Raw genomic sequence first — 21,996 nt, 5'->3', positions numbered from 1 at the left:
GGGTGACTGTGGCGCAGGAAGGTAGAGCGGTTGTCCACCAATCTCGCAGTTGTTGGTTCAATCCCAGGCTCCTCTGGTCACATGTTGAAGTGTCCTTGAGCAAAACACTGAACCCCAACTTAGTTGCTCCCAGTGAGCATTGGCCAGCTCCCCATCGGTGTGTGAATGTGAGTGTAAATAGGTGACTAAGAAGCAGAGTAAAGCGCTTTGAGTGGTAGGTAGAGCTGTGCTATATAAGTGCAGACCATTTACCATTTTTGACTCATGCCAGTTATCAGTGCTGTAGACAAGGTAGAGTAATTGGAAAGTACACAAATACTAGAGTAATTGGAAAGTACACAAATATGTGTTTGGATCTTGCAATGGAGGTTTAAACAGCTCTGATTGTGTTTTAACTTTTATTCACTTCGATAATGTTCTAAACTCACATCCGGAACAGTGTGAGTTAAAAGGAGTATTTCTGTTATTACAGGAATTTTACATACTGAGCAGGAGGCAGATCAAAGTACACCATGTACAATACTTTACTCTCTTATGAACGCTGCTTACCCAATTAATGCAGTTTTACTTGTTAATCGCTGACGATCTCTTACTGAACTCACCGGAATGATCATTTTTATTCTCTGGTGCGGGTGTTTTCTGTTCTGACCCTCGTTGCGACATTTTTTTTGGTTTAGTTAACTAAGAGGCGAAATTAACAGTTTCACTTTGCAGCTATTAATTAACTCCAGTCCATCTTCTCTTTGTGGAGGAGTGCTTGTTTCAATGCTGTTGAAAAGATGAAAATGTTCAGCACTTTGTTTTTTCATACTGTTGAGTAGTTCTGCTTTAGTTCTCTTCATAATGGGCTTGTTTCGCCCTCAGGTACAACAAAGTTGAATTGAATTGGGTTCAATTGGACCAAACTGAACGGAAAACCAAATGCACCTTGAGAGTTTGTACCGTTGCATCCTTTGCAGGTTTGGCAGAATGCTTCAAGCCTCGACCATTTGTTAAACAGAGCGAATGCATCAAGGATGAAGAAGGGGAGGTGCTTTTAGTTGTGAAACAGCAAGGTGAGGGAGACAAAACACTTGTGGATGAGAATGGAAATGGGTCAGGACACATATAGACACTCTGCTTCTGCTGGGTTCCCTCTTGGTGTTACTATGGTAACATACCCTATCTCCCTACCTACCTACCTGCCTGCCTTCAGTGCACAAACCACACACCCTAGCAGCCGTGCCACAGGTTTTGCACCTGAACGCACCGATGCTGCTCCTGTTTGCAGGAAGCTGGAACACGTCTTATCCTGTTTCACAGCAGAGCGTGTAAAAATAAAGTTGTAGATATCTTTCATGTAGCTGATGCTGGTGTAAACAATCATTTGCCTTTTTCTTTTTTCAATCTTTTTTCTATTTTTGGAAGTGAAACATGTGCCAATATGGAAAATGTTTTGGAGTTTGATTGTGTTATTAATCAAAGCAGCTTGCAGATGATTGGCAGCCCAATGATGAAACCTGAGATGTGATACAAATAGAGCAGAATTTCATAATGCAGCACAATGTAAGGACTGCAAATAATGCCCTGAAGGAAAACTTAAGTCTGTCTTGTCTCTAACCCAGACCATAACCACATTCCAGGTGCTTGTGGACTCTTCTAAAAGTAAAAACTCAACTGTGAACACTGGGAAGCGTGTCCCCTATTTTGAGCACACAACTGTTTTCCAAATATGGATGAAATATACCCCGGATGCCGGAGCAGCAACTTCTATGGTGGAATCTCATTAGCATCGTAATAGCTTCCAGGCTCATTTGCATTTTGCCGTGAGTGATTTTTTTTTTTCTCCTTCTTTCCTCTTTGCTGCTGGATGGAATAATAATAATAAAAAAGAAGTAAAACTTTGAAGCACCATATTTTATTTCATTATTTAAGTTAAACAAATTGTAATTGAAAAGCACTTTTCAGTTATGCTATTTCCTCATAGCGGTGACAAATAAGTCTTACAGTCGTGTCGAGCAATTATGGAAAGACACACAAAACTATAAACTAATATTGGCACACAGGGATGGCAAATTAGTGTAAATAGATTAATACAGGAAGTGAAGGCTTTTATTTCTATTTCATAAACAGTCTGTGTGTGCAAAGGTGGAGTTTTAAATCATCCTTGCACCAATTTACTGAACTCCAGTGGTGAAGTGACATGACATGAAGTCATTACTGAGCTTACAGCCCCCAAAAACCGATAGAAATGATGGAAACCACACACATAGCTGCTGGAATTACTTAGTTGCAAGTTTAAAAAAGGCCGAACTACACATTTAAAGTGATTAACCAGGGTTTTGTTCACCCTGCAGCCCTTTGTAACAAGGTGAAAACACGTCCTTGTGTTGAGTACAAGGATACTGCACACAGTGCAGCTTGTTAGACATCCACATTCTTCTTTCTTATGCTGAATTTTTACAGCAAAGCAGGTCAGCAAGCAAAGAGTTAATATTTTCAACCACTTCTGCCTCTGACACACACACACACACACACACACGGACATGGACACACAAGCAAGCTCACACACGCACGCTCGTATCCCCACAACCCATCACCCCTGATCACACTCAGACTCACGCACACTCCCACGCACACACACATGCATGGACACACAAAGCCATAATTCCCAACCCCTCCTCTCCCTCTCCCTCCTCACCCACCGCCTCCTCCTGCCTCCCTGGGCTCACCCTCCCTCCTCTTCCTCCTCCATTCTCCATCTCTGCCCCCCCTCCTCCCTCCTCCCTCCTTCCTCCACCACCACCACCACCACCACCACCCCCCCTCAGGTCAGTTAATAAGCGAGCCTGAGCCTGTGCCTCAGCTTGGCTGTCTGGAGGACATGCAGAGCAGTGTCTCCTGGGAATTGGCTCATGCAGAATGCTGCTCCACCGAGAGAATGGAATTTTACCCTCGCTAGGGCTCCGAGCCGCACCGCACAGCAGGAAACCTGACAGAAGCACACCCACACATGTGCGCGAGCATGCACACCAACACGTGCTGCAGATCAGCGCACAGCCATCCTCACATGCACACAAACATCATAGTCCCAAGAGTGTGTTTCCTGAGACGGCTCCCTGTCCCTTCAAGTAAAGTGACCACAACCTTAGAAAAACACTTATTTTCCCCCTGAATCATCAAGAAGCCATAATTAACGTAATGGTGGCACAGTCTTTGGGGATACACAGTGATGGTGTGTGTGGCATTAAAGCCTCCATTTCACTCCAGCCAATGTAAACACACATGGATATGAACGCAGAGACATCACTGGGTACAGTACTGCTAATAAGTTGCCCCACAGATTTGGAAACAGTGGCTTTTCTACACTTCTGTCTCAACTTCAAGTGTTGAGAAAGTCACCCCCTCCTCCTCCTCCTTCTCCTCTTCTTTCACTCCTCCTCAAACCCACAGCTCCATCTATCGGTGTCCCTGCGTTACATGTTAAAACTCTGTAAGGTGATGGAGAGAGAAGAGAGAAGGGCTGGAAAGGACTCGGTCGGATGCTGTAATCACGATTTCAGTGAGTGGGGACCATGTTTCATAGAGAGCCACTGCAAACACTGTGAATAAGGAGAATGGGTGAAAACATGTTTGAAGCATTGGAAGAATGAGTAGACATAATGACACAGGCGCAAATAGGGAAAAAAAAAATTTCTATGGGTGACCTTTAACCCTCATTTTAGTTTTGTAAATTAAATGTTTTCTGCCATTCAGAATGTATAAATGTGACCCATTTGGTTTGTGAGGCTGTGTTTCAGGACAAAATGAACGAGGTTTGATGAATCATGTTGCCCAGCCTTACTGAGAATGATTCATGCCTCCAACGGGATTGTATTTACACAGGAAAAACAATACTGACATATCCAACACATGCACGCAGAATAGAGAAATATGTTTTTGCTGTTTTTCAAATTCTGTCTAAAATCTCAGTTTGGGAAGGTGAAGGGTGAGCTCCGCAGCAGCGATTATGATGTTTTTCTTTTCTTGACGAGATTAAGGATGGGATCCCATTTTCCGTGCTCGTGGCATGTGCACTGAGCCTGGACATGATTTCTGTGTGTAGATTACCTCCACTGTTCCAATGGGATTAGCAGTTTACACAGATTGTAAACCGGCGTAGCTGCAGGATTGAATCGTTCACAGAGAAGAGGCTGTTCCGTTTCCTCGCTGTCAAACAAAAATGTAGAAGAGCTCGGCTTGTCAGGCACCTTTGAATAAGAGCCAATTATAGGTTGTGTCCTATTTGGTTTAGACCTGTTCCTAAACAACAAAATCTTATTTTTCTTCTCTACCCCTTTTTTGCCTCAACAAGGAAACATAATCCACAAACATAATATTCATAAAGAAGGTGATGAGAGGTGTAATGTGGAGACACACGCCCTAATTGTAAATGAGATTTTTTTTCCCCCCCAAACTAAATGTTACTCTGCCCTCCCAAACACACCATGACAGCGGTGGAAAAATTGTGGAAATGGTGAAGCAAATAACAAATAAAGAAATAAATAAAACATTGAGAGAACGACACACACACACACACACATGCACACACAACTGCAACTGCCAGTGAGAACCTTTCCATGAAATGCTGATACCAAGGTAGCATTTACACAATGGGAACATTTCAAACACTTTACCTATAAAATATTCCTACACTTTTAGCACTGTAAATATTGCATCTGCAACATTTTTCAGGTATAGCACACAGAGGTTATCATTATAATTATTTTTTCTTCTCTCTCTCGCGGAGCACCTCCAGTGAAACAGCCCAGCCTGTCTCAGCTCTGGCTGTTTGTAGTGCAGCAAGCCAAGGCAGCAGCGCTCTCTTTGGGATTTAGCCTTTCAAAAGTCCTCGTCAGATTTGCAGCGCAGACGTACTTCTGCTGCCTGCCGCCCCCACATCTCTGCCCCCCCACACAACCCCGCCACCACCACCACTACTTCCTCCTCCACCACATCTCCCCATCCCTCTAACTAACACCCCCCCCCCCCCCCCCCCCCCTCCTCCCCCATCAACCTCCTTCCCCTCTCCTCTCTCTGCTCACTCTGCTGCAGATGTTTTGGACATATTTTCTTAGTGAGGAAGCTGCGCCAAACTGCCAAGTGCTGACAAAATGCCCCTCGGTTGTCTCCTGCAGTTGTTGGTGAGGCACTGGTGGTGCTGGCTAACGGCTGGTGAGCTCGATACTGGCGGAGAATGGCCGCCAACATTCCTCAGTCAAGAAGGAGGTCATGCTGAGGTTATCCCCAATGGCTGCAAATGAGAACATGGCAGGATCCCAATTACACAAACAAATTACCTTTTCATGAATTAAATAAGAGCAGCAAAATAAATATATATGGTCCCGTAATGCGGCAATGGCTTGCTGTGTTGAGACACACAGGATTTCAGTGTTTGTGAGTTTCGCACCACAATGTGGCAAACATTTACTGAGGGGATTTCAGGTTCAGTTTGCACTGGCCAGCTCATTAGCTTCCCGGCTCTATGACATGGCATCACAACAACTCAGGTGCAAAACTTTTCTCAGAGAAAAAAAAAAAGAAAAATGACTGTTGCCGTAATACACCTCTCTGTGTTCCCTTTCCACACAGTGAATTTATCTGAAAGTGAAAGTAAGTCTGATGGGGATGGAATTACAGAAATCCTGCAACAGCAATGAGCATTAACACCGATGATGTTGCTGTTTTCAGGTGATTCTATTGACTTGTACTGTTGTACTAATGACTAACACAGTAAAAAAAGTAAAGTATTAATTACAGCAGTGTTAGGAGTCGACAAAGTTTGTACCTGTCCTCATTTATAGGCATCAAAATTTTGTTCACTGGTTTGGTGTCACCGTTTCAACAATGTATGTTTGTCCGAAAACTGTTCCGTCATCTAAACTAATCACCATCTGGTGTCTGAGTATCTAAAAGTAGAGAAATTTTCCTGTTAGTTTAAATTTTACTCAAAGTTGTTTGAGTTGTTGAGCATTTCAACAAATGTAGACCAGATATTGTTGCATCATACTGGTCGATGAAAACGTGAATATCCGATATTTTTAAGAATCTGCGTCTTCACATGTGTCTCCTTCAAGTAGCACATTTTAGTCAAGAAACATTTGGGCATCTTAGCCAGCTAACACCCATTTACACATTAGCTGGAAACATATGTATCAAGCGTATCACCATCAATAACATCTGTATTCATGCTTCTATTGATCTTTTAATCTACCAAATTTTGGTTAATTACATGTGCTATTTTTTCATGGATCATTAAGCATCTGTATCAAACTGAGTGAATCAATAATCGTGTGTCTAATCTGTTGGTTTATCAATGTATTTCTGCACCACATCTTTTAACCAACAACCATTTTCTGTGGAGGACGAGGCTGATGGGAGACCAAACTTGATGTTCAGGAGAGAAAGAAAGAAAAATAGCTGGCTGTGCTGCTACCATCCCCCATCTCGTAGGCATGGCAGCAGCCTCGCACATGCGCCTGCACACACACACACACACACACACACACACACACACACACGCTCGCTCATGGACACACACTAATACACTCGCATTCAAAGCACACATACATAAGCGCACGCATACACGCACAGCCCATCTCTTTCTGCTACCTGATGTGAGGCACAGAGAATATTCCAGAGACCAAACACAATGAATGTTTCTCTGCCATTCATACAAAACAGAAAATCATGCTGCGCTGGTTCTAATTCAAATTACATCCATGCATGTATTTAAAGCTGCTCTATTTAGTCTCAAGGATCAATTTTAAACTGCCGGAGTATGAAAAAAAAGAAGAAAACAAAAAAATGAGTGGGTAGGGAAAAAGTTCATGGTATAGCTATAACGCGGAAAAAATAAAGGGTTTTAACAGGCAGACTGGAACAGTGTGCGAAGGCACAGAGCAGCTGTGGTCATCTGTGGTGCTCCTGCTGCCCGTCCTGCACCTTCATAATACAGCACGCACAGCAGCTCAGGCATAGCTAATTCATTTTAGTTGCACAAGGTTATTTATTGGAGATTTGATGAGATTTATAGTTTCAAAAATGTTTTAATCACCTGAACAGTTACAATTTTAAGGCAGGATGCATCTCTTGTTTAACCATTGTTGGTCTTCTCGGCTACTGGACTTTCTTTAGGTGTGATTAAATAATGCATTTTAACTTTGAGATTTCCATTAATGAGAATGTGATTCAATTTGGAAAAATGACTGTGTGTTGGTTGCGTGTACAGTATACTTCGTCATTGTTCGCAGTCACTGCCAGTAAAAAGCTCAAACCTACTGTCATTCACACTTGACAAACACCACACAAAAACAAAATCCTTAAAGTTATTCCTGATGAGTTATGATGCGAAATGCATCATTAGTCTTTGTACTGACAGATGTAAAACAGGAATCTGTGACGACTCTGCTGAGCTGCGTAACGACACAATGTTCAACTTACAAATCATGTATGTGCACAAACCTACAATTTATATGGAAGTTTAAGAAGTTTTACATTAATAATAATAAGGGTTTCTCTTAATGCTACATTTTCTATTTCCAGTACTCAAGCTACTACAAATATTGGTACTACTTAGAACAACATTCTGCAGAATACTGATACTGTAACACCTACTACTAGCAAACTTGCTACTTCTATTATGTCTTTATTATCAAGACAACCTGATTTGCTGTTGTGTTTGCTGCATATATGTATGTGTAAATAGATATGTTTAGGTGAATGTAATACCACCACTTTTATGTTCATTTCTGCTATTACTACTTTTTCTCATGAAGTTTACTTCTACACATGAGCACAAGATAGAGTGTGTTCAATTTTATTTTTGGCAAAACTTTCTAGAAAACTAAATTTGACTTCTGCTGTGTCTTCTGTGTACAGTTGGTTTGTTCTTCTACTGAGCCTGTGTGGGATTCAGTTCAAAAACTTGCAGGTCAGGTGAACTCCAGTATATAAAATTTTTTAAACTGGCCACAGGCATGTGTGTATTGATGGAGTGTGCATGTGTAGTACCATACGCACACAACACATTGTATCCCTATTCAGCATTTATTAGCTGAATTTTAATTGCAATAATGACCTAAAGTATTATTAATATAATTGTCAGGAACTGCAGTACAACCCACACACAAGTGGAGCCAGCTGTAAAATATAGCAGTAAAACACATGTTTACAGGAGAATTTAGTATTGTGACAAACATTTTACTTGTATAAATACTTAGAAAAGTACTTATACCTGCATACAAGTACTTAATATTGTGTTATTAGGTATTTGTTAAATGTATTTGTTTATTAATGGGTTTAAAGACAACAAGGGACCATTTTTTCTCCACTCCAATAAAATAAAATGTGTTGCAAGGCAACTATGCACAATTGCTCAAGTGCTAATTTTTACATTACTACATAGAAGAATAATTTACGTGATAATAACATCCAAGCACACAATTATAAAAAAATATAATAAGCAGTGTATGTTTCATATGGTCTATAAGGCCTAAAAATTAAAACACACGGTAGATAAAATGCTCAACAGGTGGAAGCCATACGTTGTAAGTATTGGAAGCTAAATAAATATGAAATTGATGACTGTATGCTTACAATTTATGAAAATGAAAAGGAAGAATCCTGTTATTATTGTGTGTACACAGGTAACTGTTATAGCTCATTTCTGCCAAATAAATGCAGAAAACAGCATCAGTCTACAGCATCAGTGTTTGCTCAGCTTTTAATTTTCCCGAAATTATAAAGGTTTTTACAATTTTAGAAGACAGAGTTGGGATATGATTTCTGCAAGATGAAGCTTTATCACAACACACAACCAGAAATCACAGACTGTATTTTGACTTTACATGACTGAACACCAAAAAGAACACGACATGTTTCCTTTAGATTGCTAAAGTTAAATCAATAATTTATTTCACGAGTTCCTCGTTTAACATTTAAACATCTGTTTCATCAGGGTGGCTAAAAACATAGTTTATTTATACATTACAAAAATCAATATTATAAATTTTGAAAAAATGGCCCAAGACTCGATCCTTGTGGTACTCCACATGTAAGAGTACCAAAGAAAATGAATTATTATAAGAGACCAAGTGTTTTTCTATTTCTGAGTTACCAATGCATTTAAATGTTTTACTCCTATTGGTAAAGTATCAAGGCTGCCGTTCTGCTCACCTTTGTGTGAGCTTTATCAATTCCAACATGGGAGACAACCTCAGAAGTAGAGTAGCTCTCTCTAACCCCACGCTGTTGTTGTTTAAGTCCAACATTTGCAGAATGAATTGAGATTCTGAATACTTCCACTAGAGTATAAAAATAAACTATATAATTTAGTGTATGTGATGCGCTGCAGAATTCAGAGTTATAAACTGGAGAAAGAATTGCACGTTGTCCTCGTCACCTTTTGTTAGGACTGCAGCCGCCGGTTTTGGTTCCCAACTATTATGTTTGATACTTTTTAACTGTCAACAGCCTATTGGACACACGTTTAATTTATCTGTGCTGTTTACCTCGTCAGCTTCTGCCAGTGTTCTTGTATCATCTGCCGTCCCCACACAATGCTTTTTCCACAGGGTTTGAGTAATTGACAACATCCCAGAGACAATCAATAGTGCTGGACTGGGTTCTTTCTCCAGACTCGCTCATTTCTTGACTTTGCATGGTGCAGAGGCAGTTTGCCGTACTCTGGTCTTACCAGCATCCAGGTGTAGCATGGGAATGGATATATGTTTGAATAAAAGCCCAAAGCTTCTGGCAAGATCAATCCCAATCAATGCTCAGCCCAGGCCACCAGACACATGGTTTCCCCTTAAAAAAACCAGCCATTCATTGTTCTCTAGATTTCCTGACTTCGATCACCTCATATAGTTTTCCCCTAAAACAAAAATCATCCAAAACAATGTGGAGAACTTAAACTTTTGATTTTTGTGTGTGTGTGTGTGTGTGTGGGAGTATGGGGGTTTATGGGTGAGGAGGGTGCGAAGGGGTGTTCTCTAATGAGCATTATAGAGCGGGTACAGCGTCAAAATGAGAGGAAACAGACCTCCCACCAAATATGAATACCAGAAAGATGCAAATGTTCTCAACAGTGAATTTATTATTCTGAATATGTTCAGAAACAAAAGGCTCCGGAAAACAGAGGGAGTGAAAGTGAACTGCTCCCCTCCGCTCTTCCCTACCTAAAAAAATAAATTAATAAATAAAGGGAGACAGGGAGAAATAGAGGATGGGAGAGAGAGGAAGATGGAGAGGGAGGGGTATAAAAAAAAGAGGCAGAGAGAGAGAGAGAGAGGGGGAAAATCCAGGGCCCCGTTTCTTGTATTTTTTTAAGCAATGGCATCCTGTGTTCTTGGATGTGTCGTTGCCATGGCAACTGTAACTTGGTGACCTCGTTATTTCTGCCTAATCCCGCACTGAAATTATGGTTGCTCCACCCTTTTGCCTGGCTGCCCTGATAACATAATCATTGCAAATGAGGAAGGGGAACGGAGAAGAAGAAGAAGAATGAAGAAGACGAGGAGGAGGAAGAAGAAGTGGAGGAAGAAGAACATGACATTTTGCACAGCTTTTTTTATTTTATTATTTTTCACCAGACCACCCCATGCTGCTGTAATACATCATATGCATTCACTAATTTACACGTACTGCTGGTTTTAGTGTTTTGCACTATTTGTGCAACAGCTAATGACGGGGCACGGTAATTAAAATAAGCACTTAGCAATAATCGGCTGTGAGTGGTTGATAAACTGTATTGATTTCAGGTCAGTCGTGAGTTTATTACAGTGGACTTGTTGCCAAGTCAACAAACGGCTGCCACTGTCAAAGTTTGAAGACCATATTATGAAGAGCAGACGAATATACTGTAACACACACACACACACACACACACACACACACTGAAGCATGCACACAGCCAAACACAAACACCTGAATTATTGATCCCAGTGTTTGATTAGATTTGCTTATTAGATGAGGCATGAGAAGCACTCTGAAAAATTGATGGGGTTTTTTTGAGATAAACATGCAAACTAATAAGAAATCCTCACTCATGGCTATTCAATAATTCACAAAATTTACATATTATTATTGGCATATCTCATTACTCTGGACGCAGACACACTTATATATTCCAAAATTTTATTAGTTGGGTATTCTGTTGCATAAATTAACATGAATAATGAAGGATGAGGCTCCTTTAAAGTCATGATTCAAAGAAATCCCTCATTTAGGAACATAAAATGTCTTTGTGTGGTCACATAGGCCACAGGGTCCTTAACTGCTGAATTGTTTACATGCAGTTGCTGAAGCTGCGGCTAAAAATATGCTCAATTGCTCCGCGTTGTCTTTTATGTTCTAAAACAATTGAACGTGCCTCAATGTATTTGATTAAAAAGAGGTTTTTTGATCATGTTAGCAACCAACTTTTCTATGTTTAAATTGACGCCCAGGAGCCATCCAGCTGCAACAACACAACATAGAGAACAGTCAGTTTTAAAACTACCTCCAAATTCATCTTTACATCTAAAAGTACCATCGAAGAATCTCTGAGGACAATGAGTTCACAAACGTCATCAAGTTATTGTTATATATAATTCAGTAACCAGTAGCACATCACACATAGATATCAGTGAGAAGCTGAAAGCCTTGTATCTGAAGCGTTGTGATGGATGAATGGTCAGGGCACATAGCACATAACCGCAACATCCTGGGTTCAGATTTAAAGCCTGGTACAACATGTCTTTTTGTTTGAATCAGTCTCAAATACACAGTCCTGCTGGTGTAAATAGTAGTTTATTAATCCGCATCTGAAAATACTCCCACACTAATTAATCCTGTTTAACATTATACATAAATATTGCCATAACTCCACCAGAGATCTTAGACATGCAGATTTGGAGAATGTGGGGCAATGTTTGTTAAAAAATACGTTGACCACATGTTTTGTAATGAATAAACATGAAGTGTTTTCACAAAAATGCACGGTAGTGTGTGACACAGACCAACCAACTAATCCAGGCTCCAGGTTCACAAGAGGCCAAACCTGAGTAGAGAAGAACCCAGTGTTGCTTTGAGTGTCTGTATGCTGATTGTTACAATACAGTTAAATAAGGAAATGACCAAAGTCCTCTTAGCTGAATTTAAAGACATCTTTACAAGTCAAAATACATACTAAAGATAGTATAGGGCTATATGTGTCATAATATACCAGTTTCACTAACATAAAGTAGCTTATTACATTCTGAAGACCACATCTCATTCAGGCAAAGTTATTTTAAATGACTGATATATATATAATTAAATAAGACATCTTCACTGATGGATGAAACAGACGTGGGAAGACTTCATCACCAACCGCTCCTTTAAATGCATCCATACAGTGCATACGTACTGTTTATTTAAATGCTAGAGTTAAAGAGGAAGTAAATCCCCGTCAAACAGAGACTTGCTGCTGTTTCCGTTCTGTCCAGACCAGCCTGAACCTGACTTGGTGGTCTTCATTACAACAAAGGCAGTAAAAACCAAGTGGTGTGACCGACGGCCGCCACCGTGATCGCTCTACCCGAGCCTGTAAAACTTACATAGATAAAATAAAAGAGCAAATCCCAGACGATGGTTTGAACGTCTTCCTGTGCGTTTCAGCTGCGATTCACTGAAAATGTCAATCACAATGAGATCCGTTTATGGCATTTCAACAATATGTTGGCTACAGACATTATCACACAGCTGTTGTTGTGCTCTGCAGAGCCAGAGTCCATTGCAGCAGCTTGCATCAGAGCCAGACACACACCACCTATTTGTTTTGTTTAAAAATATCTGAAAGTGACAAGCGGACACAATATCATATATATCTCGTATGTATGTTATTCATGACTTTGGTGTAACCTTTTTCAGCTGCAGTGAGCTGCATTATCATTAACTGGTTGAATTTAAATGCATTTGTAATGTGTAAAGAGAATGTGTTAGTTACGTGAGGATGTGAGGCTTAATCCTAATGGTAAATCTAATCTGTTTACTTTTTAACATTTATCAAGTGCCACCAGTTTAAAAGTTTGAACTAAGAGTGAAATATGTTAAAGGGTGGTACATGTAACTGAAGGCCATTAAACTTCCCTTTGGCTTGACTATATTTAAATATCTCTTTACTTCTAGGTGGAAAAAGCCTCCAGATGACATCACTTGAAAATAACTTTTAATTTAATTCCTTTTAACATGGAGGCTGTTATCATGGTCAACCTGCTTTTCCAGAGCTCTACCAGATGATGTGTACTGATAAAAAACTCCTCCGGGTGATGTCATCTGGACATCGTTACATTTCTTTTACGTCTTAAATGCCTATGGTCAATACTTTGATTTATGTGCAAACCTAATAGTGTCCCATCCTTAGCTGCGCTTTGTGTTTTTTTATAATAACCATTAAACATCAATATGCTGTAATAAGATACATGAAAAAGATTATAGCTTCTTACTATCAGCATGCTCTCAGGGCTGGTGCTAGCATTTAGATCAAAGCGGTTAGCACGTTAGATTTAATAAAATGCAGCCGACTAATGACTCCAGTTCAAAATATTTACTGTAGTTTGGTCTAGTAACTGTTTCATTATTTGATTAACAACCACTCCGATGGTTATTATTTCATGATTACTTGAAAATGTCAAGGTTCCACACTACAGATGGGTAATTATTTTGTATAAAAAAACTAAAAATAAAATAAAGGGGCTGAGATTCGCCGTCACCTTTTTAAAAAGCCACACTCAGTTGTTGTAAATGGTTCTAATCATTTATGAAGAGAAAACATTCAAGTTTTGCCTCACTTTTTGGTTGAAGACTTAACATCCCCTTTGCTTTCCAACACCCACCCACCCAACCCCACCACCACCACCACCGCCACCTCCTCTCCTTCTTTTACTGAACTTAGACCCAGGATGCAAATGAGAAGCAGATGTGTGGGAGGGTGGAGTGGAGGCTGTTTCCACAAAGAGATGACGTTCCGAAGAACCAGCAAATCTCCAAACTTGGATCTTTTGGAGCTGTTTCTCCGTACGAGGCCCATCGTGGGAAGTCAGCAGAGACAGAAGCAGAAACAGAGAAGCTGACAAACGGGCGTTTGGGCAGATGTGTGTACAGAGAGACAGAAAGAGAAGTGTGTGTGTCTGCATAATCCGCCCTGAGAGAGAGGACCGCAGACTCCCAAGAGGCTTATCTTGGTTAGATGCTGTTGCTTGTATGGAAACTCTCAATTCGGTCACATCGTTCATCCAGTGTATAGCACATCCCCCCCCCCACCATCTACACACACTCCCACCCCCTCCAGTGACCTGGATTTGACTGACTGCTGCCTGCGGTATCCACCCACACGGACATCGACGGGCCTGCTGGCTGTTTGATGGTGCAGCTAAGAGGGAAACAACTCAATATGCTTTTATAAATGTTGTTTAAACGGACAAAGAACTACATTTATTAGCAGCAGCATTTGCAAAAGGCAGAGGCAGAGGCAGCATCTGCAGAGATACCTGTGGTAGTAGAAATGAGATTAGGAGGAACAGCAGTGACAGTGGAGGCAGTGAACACAGCAGCAGTGATAACTGTTATAGTAATTATAATTGTGAGACACAAAAAACAAAGTTGTCTTGGATAAAATTTGAGAAACGATATTCTAAAGTCCGTTTAGCAGCTGTTCTGCAGCTTTCAAACATATCACACAGTCCCCTTAACAGATGAGGGTTTAGGATTCGGGACATTCCAATCAATAAATGGCCAGAGGTAAAGAGTAACTAACAACATTTAGTTAACAATAAGTACACCGTAAAATCTAATTTAAATAATTTTATGGAATCATACTTTATATTATCGATCTCATTCGACTTAAAACTACCTGCCCTGTAGTCGTTTAACTAAAAACAAGGAATTGAACCAATTTCTTAGAGGAAACTTACTCATTATATTATGTAACTAACATACGTATAGACCGCCAAGCATGTATTGTCAGTGAAATACAGCTCCCAAGTTTTGTTTTTTTTGTAGTTTGAAGAACAAATCATGGTGAAAACTTTCCGCCTGTCATCAGTACATGATACATTAGGCCATTGGTGGTTATTTAAAAAAAGAAAACACACTTCTCACACGATGGTTTTGCACCGACTTGGGTACAATGTGTTTGAAGAACTTGTTCACCATGTCAGCTGCAGAATTCACATAAAGGGTACTTTTACTTTTGCAATACTTGATTAGTAGTAGCAATTACTCAACCGAGCTAATACATGTATATGTTTTAGTAAGGAAAATTTAGAATGCTGGCCTTTTACTTTTAAGAGTATTTGCAAAATGTAGAAACTACACTTTTATATGAATTCCCTCTTCTTCCATTACTGCATATACAATACCGCTGCTGTACAGCCGGACATGCTTGAGCCTTGTAGATTTGATCTAATTAACCATTTTTAATGAAGAAATCTAAATGGCCTACCTACCTACATTAATCTGTCTATCTATCTGTCACACAGTACAGTTTCTAAAATGTAAATATGTAGCTGATAAATGCAGATTAACTTTTCATACCTGCATAGTATCTAATATGTGCATATTTCAGCATATAATACATTCTGCACTGTTTTCAGATAAGATTTACTCTTGAGTAGAAAAAATGATGATTTTCTAGTTGGTATACATATATTTTTGATTACTGAACAAAAGTAAGGAAACATGCTGAGACCTCAAAACTCACTCCCGGTGCACAACCTTTTAAACTTTCCCAAAGAATGAAAAACAGAACTAGAAAAACAGGGAGATGTTTCGCTGTTGAGTAACAATGTTTGTGTGTGATGCTGGGTGGTGGTGGTGGGGTGTTTGTGTGTATGTTGATATCAGCTTCTCAGGGGAGGTGTTGTCGACTTTAAAAAGTCATTGACGATGTCATTAATAATGTTTTCTATATGACACGTCATACAGAGAAGTTGTATCTTCCTATTTCGTCAACTTGTGTTAGTCTCTAATTGGAAACAAAGGCTTTGGAACCAGCTTAAAACACCTGGTCAGATATTTCTGGTCCCAGGGGTGACAGATGTGATAGGGCGGGTCGCATGTGATGCACCCCCCCTCCCCCCCACTTCCACCACAATCCCCACCCCCTGCTGCCTGCAGCCTAATAACGAAGCTTTTACCTTTAATGGCAGCCTGCCTTCAAGCCCCCTGATGTTTCTGGTTGTCATCACTTAGTCCAGTTTGGCCAGAAGCATTTACTTTTACTTATTTAAATTTTGGGTGTTGAGATAAAAGCAACAGTAACTTAAGAAACTTCCATTCACCAGCAGCACAAACCAACAGAAAGGGGGAAGCGATGGGAGCCGCAGGATTCGGACACACGGTCGTATTCAACGAGCTGAAGCTGCCACAGTGTGTGACAAAGACATGATTGTTTTGAAATAAGAGAGGAGGAGAAAACAACACAGTACAGTGGAGTCACTGTTGGCTGCTACTCTATACCCTGAGGCCCCAGACCCCAGACCACAGGCCTGCTCCTCCTCCTCCGTCACCGCCTCCACTGATGACACAGCAGGTCAGAATGAGGGTGAAGAAAAGATATGTTCACAGGGCTTCAACGTTCCACATTATCAGCTAATCAAACCATCACCGCTTCACTAAATTGATCCATCATTTGAGCCGGTGATTCACACAAAACGCATCCTTGGGTTTTATCATGGGGAGGGAAACTTTTGGGGGGGAAAAAAATTGGCAAAAATTGGCAGCTAAAATACTCCATTTACCAAGCATGTGAAGGCTCAAGCTTATAGGTTCTGAAAGCCAGCGCAGAAATCAAAATGTCGAGGGCTAAAGTAATGGATAGAGGTGTAAAAGTCATGCATCTGCCCCTTCAAATGGCAGACACTTCCGATATGAGGGAGGAAGGACAAAGGATGGTGTACAGATTGGAAAGCCCACTAAGCACAGATGGATTATTGAATGAAATGTAAATTTTCCTTGTTAGAAAGTCACAGAGCTCTGTTAAAAAAATACACATAAACCAGAACGAGTCTAGAAACAACAAGAAAAACGACATTTATGTAAAGCATAATAACCAAGAATAGACACAAAATGAGGAAAAAAAAAAGACCTAGCTTGAGTTCAAATGATGTCAGAAGTCAGGACATCTTTTTCCATAATCCCTCAATAATAATGAGGCAAATTTCCACTTAATTTGATTGGATTTCTAACGTATTCAAACGAATATAAATGTACTGTTAACCTAAAATTCCAGGATAACTATGTTTCATTTAAGAAACCAATATTAATGGTCATTGAACTACTTGAATTGAGCACATTTGAATATGATGGGTGGGGAAGGTTAGGAACCATTGTTTAGGCTTCAGATAGAACAACAGGTAGAAATTCACATCACCTGCTTTGTTCTCCTAACAGTCTAAAACAGTCTAATCTAAACTAAATAAAGAGAATTTTCTCTAATATAAAAAAAAAAAATGTTGCAATTATCCATGTTTGAACCAGCAAATTACTAAATGACAATCAAACTGATAAATATTGTTGCCACTTTGATATCATGATTTGTGTGTATGCACAAGAAAACTAAATGTTTCAGCACATTTTTCATCATACATAATATGTTTAAATAGGTGTGATAGTAGTATTTTATTAACTATGTTTGACCAATTACTTTTATATAATATTTATGTTGGGTCTTCACACAGCAGCAGATTGTGCTACAGCTTTTATGGTCAGATTAAGAAAAAATAAGCTCCTGAGCACAGACAGGCGAAAAAGCCCCCCAACCCTCCCCGACAGGACCTTCAGACTGAGGGAGTTGGTTTTTGGTCCATATGAGACATTTTGTGTCTGGGTTTGGTCATTTTGCATTTTTATTGGATTTTGTTTTTATGTCTCTGTTAGTTCATTATTGTGTCCTTATTTAGTTTTTGTGTTGGTTTTTGGTTCTTTTTAGACTTTTGGTGGTTGTCCTCGTTTGTTTATGGTCTTTTTTGGTGAGCATCGCATCTGTTTCGGGCTGTTTCGTTTGTTTAATCCAATTTTTATGTCCCTTTTGGTCATTTTGGGTTGTGCTCATTTTCTTTGTTGCTTGGTAACTGTTTGGTGTTTTTCTGTGGTATTTGTTTTTCTCTATTTGGTCACTTTGCCTCTCTTTTTGTGTAATTTGTACCTGGACTATCGGACTTTCAAACAGGTTATATGAACTAGTCATGCCATTCCCCTGGGTCTGTGACCAGTGGGCCAGTTTAATAATCCATCCATGCATTGCCCTTAGAAAGCTCTTTCAGTCTCTATCACTTTATGCTCCTCTAAAATTGTATGGAAATCTACTACAAAATATTCGGATGCGTTGGTTCCAACTTTCAGCCACTGTACAGTATAGAGGCTTTCTTAAAACTGTGTGCAAAGCAAGCAGCTTCTGTCAGCCTGTCCTTAGTGTGAAAGTGATGCTGACAGGCCAGGAAAACACGTTCCCACATAACTTTGGTGTAATTACAAACCAAAACTTGCAAAAGTCATTGGGTCCTCTGTTGTTTCTGCATATAATTGTGAGTGTGTGTGTGATTACAAGGTGTGTTTTCCTCACTTCACATCTCTTGCGTTGTTTTGCATTTTCCTTCTCATTTCAAGTAATTTCACAGATTGTGTGAATTGAAAGAAAATCCGGAGCAGGTCTCCTTCATCGGCCCATCATTTATTCATTGACATGGATTTTTCAAGCAGTGGCTCACCTCTCACTAAGCAGATGTTGAGTACCATCTCGAGCTGCCTTGATCTTAAGAGACACGGGACCTGATGCTGTCTATTTGAAAAAGAAATTCTCCATCCACGTCGACCCTGTGCTGTAAGTTACTGGCTTGAGGGGCATTTAATTAAATCACAAACTTATCACTCAAATTTTAATTATGCTGCTTCTATAGCTCAGGTTCACTTATGGCTTAGTGCCATCTAGAGGCCAAGCTGGGTTCAACTTTGAAAAGGAGAAAGTAACATTAGTCTGTAGACTTACTGACTGTGACAAAGGGTGACAAATACATCAATGAAAACATACACTGTTTACTGTCGGGGAATGTGAGCATCTGTTATGACATTTACCAACGTACCATGTTTACAAGTGTAGCTACTGTAGAAGTGTCCCTCTAATCAAACATGTAGATTCTGCCTAAATTGGATGTTTTCGTGGTGCAGCAAAGCACACACAATGTGAAGGATCTGACTTTTTTCACAGTAACTTGCTGCTCATTTTAGAGTCTCCATCTAACACGTGCATGTACAAGCGTGATTTTTGACGCTCTACATGGGGTAGTAATTAATCATGATCCCGTGCACAGCTTAAAAAAAGGCTCCAGTGCAGGCAGAAAGCAGCTCATGTCTAGCAGTTAACTTTTAAACCGGTATTACAGATTGTCCTTAATTCTTTCTTTAGTGAGGGAAGAAGATGTTGATGACTTTTTTTTAAGATTGCTTATGAGCTATGAGACATACACTATCATTCTAATATGTCCTGTATGTCCTAAAACATGGTTGGAGGGGACCTTTGGGTCCAAATAACAATAGCAGCAGCCAACTTCCATTACAATCAAAAGACTTGCATTTAAAAATATTACCACTGTACTCATGTGAAGCAGAATGCAAATTCTAACAAAAATGTATTTCAAATGTCTCCTTTTTTCTTCTAAAATCATTGACACAATCAAATGTTCAATGTAAGTTTGTTGATGTTGCGCTTTCTGAAGCTTGAAGCCTATCTCTCCCGCACAATACACCTCAGGAAGTACAAAGATATTTTCAGATAAATGTGGTCAAAGTATTACAGGGGGGAACAGTACTGGTTTCAGAATAGAGAATGACCCCATTATTGTCACGGGTGCAGTAAATTACCGTGAAATGTGTATTTGGTTAATATAGAACCAACTGCGACTCATTTATGTACTAGTGGGATTTTTAATCTACAGTAAGAAATCATATTTTTCACCTCGAGAAAACTTAATTGAAAAAGCAGCATTAGATGTTGAAAGTTCTTCAAATCTTATTTTTCAGTATGCTCCAGGTAGAAATGTCTGCAATGCTAATGAGGATACTCTTTAATGTTGACCATGTATAAAGTGCTTGTGCACGCACACACTGCGTGCAGGATAAACCCAAGAATCGCATACTTAATAACATCATCATCAGACTTCAGGATTCTCCATGATCCTGTCTCTGAACTGCTTCCGTCTGATCCCACTTCTGGTTTATTGTTTTAGATCCTTGCTTGAAAAAACAGCTCTGGCTATGAGAACAGGGAGTCAGGAAGCTGGGAGGCAGTTCCTGGGTTTTAGGTGACTTACTCTCACGCAACACATGTGGCTGCTGGTCCTTGGGAGGCAAAGGGGTCCTCCCCTGCAGGTCAGGTTACCCAGAGCAGCCAAGGGCTAACCACTACCATCTGGCCTCACCTCGCATGTTCACTGCTGCTCCAGGTCTCAATGGTTTCCACATGGCGCTCCGCCATCTCAGACATAACCTCTGCAGCGCACCAACACCCAGAGACACACACTCAGCAACATAATGCAAATTGACATACTATTCAACATAGTTTTGCATGTATGATCATATAAAATAACAAGCATAACACACCCGTAATTATGCAAAACACTTAAATGATATTTTGCAGAAGAGGAAAAGAAGTAAAATTTAAAAAAATGCGTAAATGACAAAATATACTGTTGTAATATTAAGCAAAACCCCTAATTATGTATATCTATAATGTTCATTTAACATAAAATACAAAAACCACAAAAATGTACATAGCTTATCTGCACCTACTACCTGTGCACATGCTGTACTCACACAAACAGCCCATACACCTGTGTTTATTTACATATGTGACACTGCACAGACATTAAACCGCACACACACAGACAAATGCCAGCGTGTGCCCCTGCACAACTGCATGCGTTTGAGTCGGGGGGGGTCGGGGAGTGGGGGGAGGGCTTTAATCAGGAAATTCACCTCCAGGGGCTCCATGTAAGCAGAGCTGGATGCTGCTCTTCTCCATGCTTAAAACAATGAATCACGGCGCCTGTGCTTGAAAGCCTCAATCCACCGTCAATAAAGCTAATGCTACCACAGGTTCTGTGTGTGTGTGTGTGTGTGTGTGTGTGCGTGTGCGTGTGCGTGCAGCACAATCTGTTATATGGTTTTAAATCACAACTGCCATTGCCTATTATACAGAATAATAAAAAAAAAAACAATTTAGCGCGATTGTTATATGAACACTTTATATATTTATATTAAAGCAGTGTGCTGAGGCGCGAGGACGATGCAGGCCGTGAACTGATTTGACCTCAAATTAGCACTTTATTTCCTGCCTGTTATACTGAACTTGTTGGTTTGCTGACACCAAAAAACCCTGTTAAAGCGATTAAAGTAATAAAAAAAAGAAGTGCTATTTGCACTTTTTTAAAAATTACATGTAGATATAGCTTTATCTTGTTAATGCGGTTGAATTTGGAGTCATTTTCTTTTTACTGCACAATCTGCTGAGAGTAAAATGGTGCTTTTCTTGTATGGTCAAACTGCTATTGTTTGAAACACCCAGATCGAACTGAAGTAAAAAAATTTACAATATTGGAAGGGCAGTACAACTACTGGGACACGAGAGGTCAAATGATACACCTCCCACTGTTTCACTGAACAGAGAAGCTGCACCATCCTTCATTTGACAAAGTGCAATACAAACATTGGATACACTTTTAATTAAAATTTTTATTTAGTTTAAGTTCAAATTGACGCATTGACGGGAATGTGTACGTCAAAGTGTTATGCATCGCTCAACTTATTACAATCCTAAACGGAGATTTCACTGTTTGAATAGAAGGAATCGCTTTTATTCGGTCGTTCCTAACAAAATGACAACTTAGTGTTGCACCGTGGTTGGAAATAATACAAACCAGTGTGCATTAGTGTTTTGTGGTAACACTGGATGCAAACAGC

The sequence above is a fragment of the Channa argus genome, chromosome 10, assembly GCF_033026475.1.
Source record: "Channa argus isolate prfri chromosome 10, Channa argus male v1.0, whole genome shotgun sequence".
Taxonomy (NCBI): Eukaryota; Metazoa; Chordata; class Actinopteri; order Anabantiformes; family Channidae; genus Channa; species Channa argus.
This window is presented reverse-complemented; position numbering follows the sequence as displayed.